This window comes from Pinus tabuliformis, chromosome 1_1 (assembly GCF_031772625.1).
Source record: "Pinus tabuliformis cultivar Carrire ecotype Pingquan chromosome 1_1, CPIR1, whole genome shotgun sequence".
Lineage (NCBI taxonomy): Eukaryota > Viridiplantae > Streptophyta > Pinopsida > Pinales > Pinaceae > Pinus > Pinus tabuliformis.
The window spans coordinates 401,778,285-401,789,896 of NC_142297.1; positions in this window are offsets into that span (position 1 = coordinate 401,778,285).

Here is an 11,612-nt window from a genome sequence, read left to right on the forward strand (position 1 = left end):
TGTCATATGGGAAGCGAGGCCCCTGCGAGGGCGAATTCTGAGTCAAGAAAAGCCACCCAAAGTGCCACAGTTGGCCCTGGGCAGCCTGTCTTTTTGATTGTAATGTTTACATGTACATAATTTAATAGAATAGCTAGCTTTACCGAGAAAAAAAAAGTAAATTATATTATAATAACATTGTTATTAATATAAAAAATAAAATTATTTTTATATTTTTAAAATATTAAAATTTATATTTATATTGTTAGAGATTTCAGTAAAATCACATAGAGAATCATTTGTAGAGGCGTTTCGAACCAACTTGTCCTAACGATGAACCATACTAGTTGGTTCGAAACGCGTCGACAAATGATTCTGTATGTGATTTTGCTGAAATCGCTAACAATCAAATATGGATCACATAAGTCTAAACTCTTTAAATTTATATCTCTATATATAATTGTGGAAAATAATAGAAAAAGAGAATGAAAATAATATTATCATAATCTATGTTATGCCTATTTTACAGAACTGACAGCTTTGTCATAATCCAGAATCTAGAGGCTTGAATAGTGGAATGTCATATGCGTTTTCTTGGTCTGCCAGTTAGAACTGGCATCTTCTGCCCCGCTGCCCAGCGTTTCCTCTGCTTTACATAAAGGTGGCGTCGAGAGCTGTGTGGAACGCTTGGTATGATATTAATGCTATTGCAATCTTATTAACATTGTCCCCATATACCATATGTGTTTTTATTATGTGCATTCTTATCATGCGCTCCACCAGACTTGAATACCACTCCATACTCCTGCTCAGCTAATACTCTCTCGCAAAACAGTTGTTTGTCGCCCTGGAAATCCATCGCAGAGGCATTTCAAAAGCTTTCACAGAGGCATTTCAAAAGCTTTCTCTGTTCATTATTTCGGAGGCATTTCAAAAGCTCTTCTCTGTTCATTATTTTTTTGGGTTTTGTCGCGAATTTCAATGGATTCCAATGGAGAGGAATTTAACATAACGTTGTTTGGCTCCACGTTATTTGGCTCCCATAACAATGTTTCCATAGTCCCATATATACGTTGTCCCAATGGTATAAACGATCCTTCATGGTATAAACACTCCTCCATATAAACGTTGTTTTCCGTGGTTTGCTAGGGCCTCTGCCAAGTATACACATTATCATATACGGTGTCCATGCTCTCTCTGCTTTTTTTTCAGAAGGTATTTTGGATATAACGCAGGCATGTTATATATATTAATGTGTGGAATGGGTACCATTATGTACCACTTATTAGGTTTTGTGAGCATGTCTATACCTCTGCTATATACATTAAAATTGTATTTTTTTATAAGCAAAAGTGCAATTTTTTTACAAAATATTGGTAGCAGAAGTATATTTAAAAAAAATGCACTCATTAATATCTATTGTGGGACTGGTCCTCAATGGGAAGGAAAATTATCTTGGGTGGTCTCGGAAAATAAAACACACTCTCATTTTTAATGAGTTGTGGAAAGGATTGTGTGTTGAAAACAGAGACAAAGAGCTAAAACAACCTACCTCAGACAAAGAATTCGCCATTTGGGAAAATAGGAACAGCAAGGCTTATGCATTGATTGCATTATCAGTAAATGAAAAGGCGAGTCGCCATATTTCACCATTTTAAAATGCTTTCGAAGCCTTACAAAAACTGAGGAACTCTATGACTCACACTTTGCACTTGAAGTTGTTCAACTCATGATTAAATTGTTCACCCTTGAATTAAAAAATGATGATTCTCTTACTCTTGTATCAGAAGTAAAATCTATTATGCATGATATCAAGATCACTAATGTTGAACTGGACATTCCTCTGATAGGCTTTCACAAGGCACTTTATCCCACTTACTCAAATTATCTTGAGTCATTGAAAGCAAATGGAAACCTCAAAGATATTACCTTTGACTCGCTTGTAAAAAAATTGCTGAAAGAGAGAAAGATTTTGGAAAGAAGACAACTCCTCCGTATTCTGAAGATAATGTGTGTCTTGCACATAGAGAGAAGAATCTTGCTCAAGATCCTTCCAGAGAAAGAGGTGCTGGAAGAGGAATAGAAAGAAATTTTAGAGGCACGGGGGGCAGACACTCTCAAGGAGAAAAGTCAAATTTTCACTGCATACACTGCAAAAGAGATGGATCACATGACGCATCCATATGCAAGTTGCCTTGGGACATAATTGAGCAGGAAGGAAACCAACCCAAAGTTAAAACTAATGACAAAGAGAAAGGTAAAGCACCTGAATCCACTCATTATGTTGTGACACACTGTAATATTGGAGTAAATGAAGACTTATTTAATGCTTCACTTGCTTCTTGGAAAAATGATTGGTTGCTTGATTTAGGAGCAACTTGCCACATGACTTTTAGAAAATATTTTTTTGAAGAATTTACTAAAAATGTTGATGGAGCAGTATACTTTGTAGACAAATCAAAACTAAAGCCATCAGAGCTTGGCACAATTAGGCTTAGATTGCTTGGTCATCTAGACTTTCTTCTACATCATGTTTTATATCTTGCACAACTAAGGAGAAACTTATTGTCCTTGGTCCACATATGCCAGTAAGGACACTCCATTCATATGTTTGATGACAAGCTTGAGGTGAGAAAAGCATCAGACCACTCACTTGTCATGACAGGGATAGAAGAAGAAAGACTTCTCAAGCTGCAGGTACCTCTGCTCCTGCACAAAATTTCTCATACAATTCTCATTATGGAGAAGGTACATTTCCATCAAGTTTATTATGGCATGCTATATTTTGACACTTGAACTATGACAACCTCCACTTATTGAAGAAAAATGGTGTTACTAGTTTGCCTACAATTCCTAGGAAACTTAGGCAATGTGATGCTTACATTCTAGGAAAGCATATCAAACAGTCTTTTCATGATTCACATTCTAAAGCACATAGAAAACTTGAACTCATTCATTCAGATTTATGTGGTCCAATGCTTGTTCCTTCTACAAATGGGAATAAATATATGATGAAATTTATTGATGACTACACCAGAATGTGTTGGTTTTATTTATTGAAGAACAAATCTGATGCTTTTCAAACATTCAAGAACTTTCATACATGGATTGAAAATGATGCACAATCTCATATTGGCTCTATTCTCACTGATAATGGAAAAGAATACACTTCAAATGAATTTGAAAACAATATTTGCCAACATGGGATCAAACATCAAACAACAGTGCCTTATAATCCCCAATAGAATGGAGTAGCTGAAAGAATGAATAGGACAATCTTAAATATGGTGTGCTCCATGATGTTTTCAAAAGTGTAAAATTGATTTTTTGGGCTGATGCAGTTCTATGTGCTGTATATGTAAAGAATACATGTCCATCTAATGCTATTAGAAACAAGACTCCTTATGAAATGTGGTATGGTACATTCCTTCCGTAAAACATCTCAGGGTCTTTGGTTCCACATTTTATGCCTTGATACCAAAGGTACATAGAAACAAACTTGGTGCAAGAAGTCATAAGTGTATCTTCCTGGGGTATTTGAACACCTCCAAAGCATATCGTCTCTATGATGAAGTCAATAAAAAGTTTGTTATATCTAGAGATTTAAAATTTCTTGAATCATCCAAAACTGACAATGTTGTTGAGCAACAACTTAATTGCTTGGATAGATTCACAAATGCAAAATCATTTCAAGAATTTGATAATAAAATTCCACATCTTCAAGGTGGAATTCCTATACTAGATCAACCTATGGAATCTTCTTCTCAAGAACTCTCTCCCCCGCATGAAACTCCAACAACGGATGATGCTTTAAGTGATGTGATTGACAGAATTGGGAGACTCAATCTTGATTCGGTCCTAACTCAATCAACGGAGTAGCCTGGACCATCTCAAAAAGGTCCCCTAAAGTGGATGACAAAGACACTTGAAAGTGTTCATCTTGATGAGGTTGGAAAGATAGGAACTAGAAATTCAACCCGACAAAATGGAGGTGATGTATATGACTCTGTTTCTCCTATTGATATGGATGTTTCTTATGATTCTGAATTGAATTTGTCTACAGATTTTGAGCCAACTTCCTTCAAAGAATATTCTTCCCATGATGAATGGAAAGAAGCAATGCAAAAGGAGTATGATGCCTTGATAAATAAAGGCACTTGGAAGCTGGTTGATCCTCCATTGGGAACCAAACCAATTGGCTGCAAGTGGGTCTACAAGAACAAGTATAAAGCTAATGGCTCACTTGACAAGCACAAATCCAGGCTTATGGCAAAAGGTTTTGCACAAAAGGAAGGGGTTGATTACGAGGAGACTTTTTCACCCACAAAAAATGGGCTACCATCCAGATACTCTTTGCCCTAGCAACTCAGAATGGTTGGAAAGTCCATCAAATGGATGTAAATATTGCTTTCTCGAATGGAGATCTAAAAGAGAATGTTTTTATGTCCCAGCTTGAAGGGTTTTCTTTGAAAGGACATGAACATAAAGTATGAAAACTTTTGAAATCCTTGTATGGCCTCAAACAAGCACCATGAGCTTGGTACGAAAAAGTAACTGAGCATCTTCTGAAACTCAATTTCAAACATTATGATCTTGATGATGCAACTTTGCTTGTCAAGAAAGCTGGCAAAACAACGGTATATCTTGTGGTATATGTAGATGATCTTTTGATGACAGGGAACAATGAGAGCTAAATTGCATCCATAAAGAAGTAATTGAGGAAAGATTTTGAAATGACTGATTTGGGCTATGTTTATTACTATCTTGGTATTGAAGTAACTCAACATCCGAAGTCCATATTTCTTTCTCAAAAGAAGTACATTTGAGGTCTGTTGAACAGGTTTGGCATGACTGAATGCAATCCTCTGACTACTCCAATGGAACAAAACTTAAAGCTCACATCCATTGAAGGAAAACAATTTGAAGATGCAACAAAGTATAGACAACTTGTAGGAAGTCTCAACTCCCTGACTACTACTAGACCAGACATTTCATTTGTTGTTGGAATCCTCTCCAGGTTTATGCAAAAGCCTTGTGAGCGACATTGGTCTACTGCAAAAAAAAGTTATAAAGTACTTGAAGGGAACTCAAGACTTTGGGCTCAAGTATACACAGGTGGGCAACTTCAGCTTGATTGGATACTCTGATTCAGACTTCGATGGAGACAAAGAAATTTGGGTATCTACTTTGAGTTATGCTATGAGTCTTGGATCAAGAGTTGTCTCATGGAGATCATGCAAACAATCAGTTTCAACAGATTCCACAATAGAAGAAGAATATGTGGCAACAACTGAGGCAACAAAAGAAATTGTGTGGCTCAGGAAAATTCTGGAAGATTTGCAGGTAAAACAAGTACAATAGACTCCACTCATGATTAAAAATACCTCAGCAATAAAGTTGGCCAATAACCCAAATTTCCATTATCAAACAAAGTACATCAATACAAAATATCATCTAATTCGACATCATGTTGAGGCCAAAACAATCCATCTTCACCATTGTTCCACTGATGAGCAGATTGTAGACATCTTCACCAAAGCACTTGGAAGAGAAAAGCTTGAAAGATTCAGAATGATAATTGGACTCACCAACATCCCTTCAGATTAAGGGGGGAATGTTGACACCTAATCATAGGGATTGGGTGAACAACTATAATTAGTGTAATAAATAATAGAGGAAATGGAGAGTCATCGGGAGATGAGTTGAACAGTCACTTCGTCTTGTATATAATAATGAACAACCTAAATGAATAATAGAATTACATTTGAGGAGTTATCTCGTGGCCTGACAACTTTTAATAAATTTAAAAACATAGATTCATGCCACGTGGCTCCCACCCACAAATTTGCTATGGATTTGAGATTATTCCAATCCTAATAAGTTCCTCACTATTATTTATAACATTCATTTATATATAATTAAATTTTATTTAGAGAAAAAAGGTCCATTACTTTTAATAAATTGAAAAAATTAGATTCATGCCATGTGGCTCTCCACCCATCAATTTCCTAGGGATTTGAGATGATTCCAATTCTAGCAATTTTATCTACAATATGTTCCTCATTATTATTTATAACATTCATTTATATATAATCAAATATATCACAAGGTATTTTCCTATATTTTCACTATGGTGGAAATAAATTCCATCCACTCTCACATTAAGATGTCCCTCAACATGTTCGAAGATCATATTGTCTACCCCAACACTAGAAGAATGTGGGATACAAGCTATGAGTGCTACGTCTTCTTCGATTAATAAAAAAGTTTTCCATACCATATACAACAAGGTATTTAACTATAATCGTGGCAACAACTTACTTCGTTCTCTCCTTTACCAGTATCTGAACATAAATATATTTGTACACTGCCACAAGTGTATGATAGTGGCAAATTTAATGTGGACAACCTCTATGTCAAGTTTGGGAATTTCATATTTATCACGAGGCCAACTTACATGATCTCAACTCTCAAGAGGAATATGTGTCGCCGCACAAATGAGGAGTACAAGGTTTGACCAACTTATGCCACGAATCTCCACGAGATCAATTATGTGTCCACTATAAATATAGTAACTGAGTGTGGTTTAAATGTTAATGATTTGAAGGAGTATTTTATGGAAGATTACTTTACTTTTCAAATACAAATGTATAGAAGTAGCTCAACTATGAATTTGGTCTATCCTAGGTTTTCAATGTAGGATTAGTGTAGAATTGGGTAAAGTAGCATGAATGAATTATTAACAATCATTCAATAACAAATTTTCAAATTCCAAGGTGATCTTATTAGTTTATTTATTTAAGTACCAGTGTTGATCTATTTTAATTACAAATCTAATAAGTGTTTAGAGTGGTATAATTTCTTCTTGTGTAATTTTTTTAAAATGTAAAAAAAATGTTTGCATCTCAAAGATAAAATTGATAAAAAAAAAGTTTAGCCCAAATATAAAATAATAACATTACTTGAAATGCTTAAAAATGCTTTAACCATGCAAATTTATTTCTTTTTATTGTAAATATTAGTTGACATTGAAATATTTTACTTATGAAGTAAATTTTTTATATAAATAAGTGCCATGATAAGTTCCTCCATGATTAATAAATTATGAAATTGAGAAATTATGGTTGATGTTTTGAAATGTATTTTTTCAAATTTGAAATATATTATATTGTAAATTGATTATAAGTAAAATAGATGAAGTAAAAATATAAAATTGGGTTTTTGTTTTTATTTATTTAATTATCAATTTTTTAAATATATCATACATTAAAAAATTGTAATATAGATTTAAAATTCCATCAATAATGTTTCACATGATACGCTTTAAAAAAATTTAATATATTAAAATGAAATTATAGTAAATGAATTTATGAATTTACAAATGCTTATTTAGTTTAATTTTATTTTGTATGAATTTATTTTTGAAAAAATCATTAGATATTATTCATTTGTTTTTAATATTTTGCACTATATTTTGAATTTTTTTCATTAAAAAGGTCTATAAATAATCATTTATAGGGTTTATTGATCCAAAGCTTCATATTCCTAGGGCATAATATTATTCATATGGTTTATAATATTAATCTTTAGGTTTAATATAAATCCATCGGGTTTATAATCATGGTCAACCATGATCCAACATCACATTGTGATACAAATTTTCTTAATATGAAAATCAACCAATGTCACATTGTGACAAGCATTGTCTCAATATGGAAATCAACCATGGTCAACCATGTTCTAACGTCGCATTGTGACAAATGTTCTCTCAACCATGGTCACTCATGGTAAACCATAGTCAATAACCATGGTCACATTGTGATAAAGAGCCTCTTGGTCCAATGCCACATTGTCACAACCATGGTCATCTATGGTCAACCATGGTTCAAAGTCACATTGTGATAAAGATTGTCTCGATATAGAGATAAACCATGGTCAATGATAGTAAGAGATTTTCCAATGTGGAATTGTCACAAACATTGTCTCAATATGAAAATAAATCGTGGTCAACCATATTCCAACATCGCATTTTGACAAATATTTATTTAAGGGTTTATAATATTTATCTTCGAGTTTATATAGCTTGGGTTTATAATATTTATCCATTGGGTTTAATATTATTCCCGTGGGTTTATAATCCCTTGGGTTTATAATATTTATCTTAGGGTTTATATAGCTTAGATTTATAATATTAATCCCTTGGGTTTAATATTATTCCCTTGGTTTTATATTATCAATCCATTGGGTTTTTAATCCTTTGGTTTTTTAGTATTAATCCCTTGGATTTATAATATCAATCCCTTTAGGGTCTATATACCTTGCATTTATAATATTAATACCCTAGGTTTATATACATTTGGGTTTTAGAATTAATCCCTTGGGTTTATTCTTCGCTTCGGTTTATAATATCATTCCCTTGGGTTTATTTGGTTCACATTCCTAGGGTATAATATTATTCATAAGGTTTATAATATTAATCCTAGGGTTTAATATAAATTGATTGGGTTTACAATCATGATTATCCATGGTCAACGATGGTCCAATGTCACAACGTGCCAAAGATTGTCTCAATATGAAAATGAACCATGGTCAACCATGGTCCAACATCACATTGCGACAAACATCATCTCAGTATGAAAATCAATGATGGTAAATCATGGTCAAAATTGTTTATTTTAGGGTTTATATTATTTATCCCCTGAGTTTAATATTATTCCTCTAACATTTACAGTTATATCAAGAGTTAAATCAATAGATGGTTTGCATATTTCACCGCCTTTTTCTTTTCAACATTATCAAAAAATGAAAAACAATGTGAAAAGGGATTGGTTGGAAAGCATGAATGTTCATTATCATTATCTTGTTGATTTCAATTGGTACATCTTTTGTCATCGGTCTCGATGTGTTTTGGAAGAGGCTAGCGTTTAATACATGTGTTCTGGTAGTGTTTAAAGTTGAATTTCATATCAACCACATTTAAATAGTTGTTTGACTTTTATTAAATGTTTATTTCATAATTCTTTATTAAATGAGTATTATATTAAATTATTACTAAAATAATTGTTGTTAGTATCATTATTTATTTATTATTACTATTATTAATTATTATACTTAATATAATAGTAATAATATTATAATTATTATTATTATTTAATATAATAGTAATAATATAATATTAAAAATTATTAATTTGGTTGTGCTAGTTATATATTAAATAAATAAGTTATGTATGAAATAAACAAATAAAATTTTAAATAAATAACATTAATTTTTTTCTCACTTTTCATCTTCCTAAACTTCTTAATTATATATTCAATAAATATGTTATGCACATAATAACTTCTTAATTATATATTCAATAAATATGTTACACACAGAATAATATCATCTAGATAAAGCTAAGTTATAGATATGAAACTTTGCCTTCTGCATGGAGTCTTGTAAACGTGAATACCTTTTTCAAACTTTTAAAACTAACCAAATCTTCATAAGTTTGAACGAAGTATTCATGTATACTTCCTCAAATCGTCTTACTTCTTTTGTATAACTAGATTACCATTCTAGTAACACCTATATCTTAAAAAAGAAAAGAAAATAGAATTAGAACAACCAATTTTCGTTGACTAAGTGACAATAACTAGGGTTCACTCAAACTGTTCTAAGATATGCTCAACTATATTGTTCCTTTTATTATGAAAGTAATTTGGATGTGTAGTTTTACCTTATTTTGACATTTTCATAACCATGGCTACTATTTTTGTTTGTTTGTTTGTTTGTTTGTTTTTTTTTTTTTTTTTTTTTTCTAGCTAAGCCCAATCTAAATAAGAGTCATCCCTAATGCCGAATAGAAAAATGATTTTATCACCTTATTTTAAGGTTTTCAAAATCATGGTTATTAATTTTGTCTTTTTTTTCTAGCTAAGTGGAGCCTAAGTGGAGGTCAACCTTAATTTTGAATAGAAAAATGATTTTCCCACATACAAGATGCTATCACTACAAGTATGTGAGTGTTGATCGAGACTAGATGTCCCATAGGACAATTTTTATTCCCCACATGTGGCTCCCACCCTCAACTCCACTACGTCAAATTTGAACTAGTAACCTAATGATTACTAAACCCCACACACATAACTCATCTATATACAAATGGTAGGTATTGCTAATACTTTATTAATTTTGTTATAAAAGATATCATAAAGAGACTTTCCACTCAATAGAATTTCTTATTTTTTTAAAATTTTGACATAGTTTTTAAAAGAAAGACTGGAAAGAGAATATCTTATGTATAAAATTCTATTATTTTAAGAGAAGATTGTTTTGAACTAGAAATGTATTTTTAATGATCTGAAATAACTAAAGTAAAATAATTTTTTTTTAAGGCTTAGTCTAACTTATACATTAAATATATTTTTTCACTAGAATTTAGCAAAATAATTTCAAGAAAGAATGTGATTTTTTGTTTTTCTAAATTATTACTTTAATAACCCTATTATAAATTATTAAATTCATATTTATAATAATGATATAGAATATAATACTATTATATGGGATTATCGCCTTAATCCCATATCATAATACTATCACCTATATTAGAGATAATATAATTATATTAATTAATATAATATAATATATATTATAATAATATATTACTAATCATACTATTCTAATAGAAATATAATTATATATTATAGTAATACTACTATAGTATCATATAAGTAATAATATAGGTATTCTCTCCATGGATGCTTCGTACTCTCTGCCACTAGTTTCGTTAAATCCTAGAACGAGAGTTGTTGCCTTCTGTCACTTCTTTCTATGAGAGAGTCATTTTCATGATTATCTGAATGGGTTAAAATTCCCCACTTTAATTATAATCATTAATATTATGTATATAATATTATATATACTATTATAGGTACTATAGGAATAATAATATAGTAATATATATAATATAATATATATACTAATAATATTATATAGGGATATAGAGTATTCTATTAGGTATATATACCTTACTATATTATCCCCTTATATATATTAATATACCTTATTAGGGATATAATAGTATAAGTGATATATATATTATTATATTATATACTAGTATATATTAGTTACCAAGGTGATAGTCGCAACAACCAAGATATGATCCTCCCCTTAAAAAGTTCCAAATTCAGGCAATAAAGACCAAAGAAATCAAAATTTACCCAAACGTCCAAAAAGAATGGAGTTATCTAAACCCAAAATAGAAGGGTCCCTATGATTTTGTGAAAAATCTAGGTGAGGGGTTGTGTTTTACCACAACAATGGTGACATACTATGAAGAACCAATTATCTTTGTAAAATTGATGATAAAATTCAAAGGAAAAATGAATAGAAGTTAAATTAAATCAAATTGCTAGGATTTAGACTTTTCTTTGGAACTCTTAACGAAATCAAAATACTATCATTTTGTGTATCTCGTAAATATTGATTATAACAGTGATAATTGACAATAACTTTTAAATTGATGACAATTTAAAGTTAAAGCACAAAATCATGTTGCTTTGTTTACTTATACAGATGACCTCTTATAATCATAGGTAGAGTCATTGCTACTAGCAGGCATCCATAGCCTCGGCAGGGTTACTTCTTAG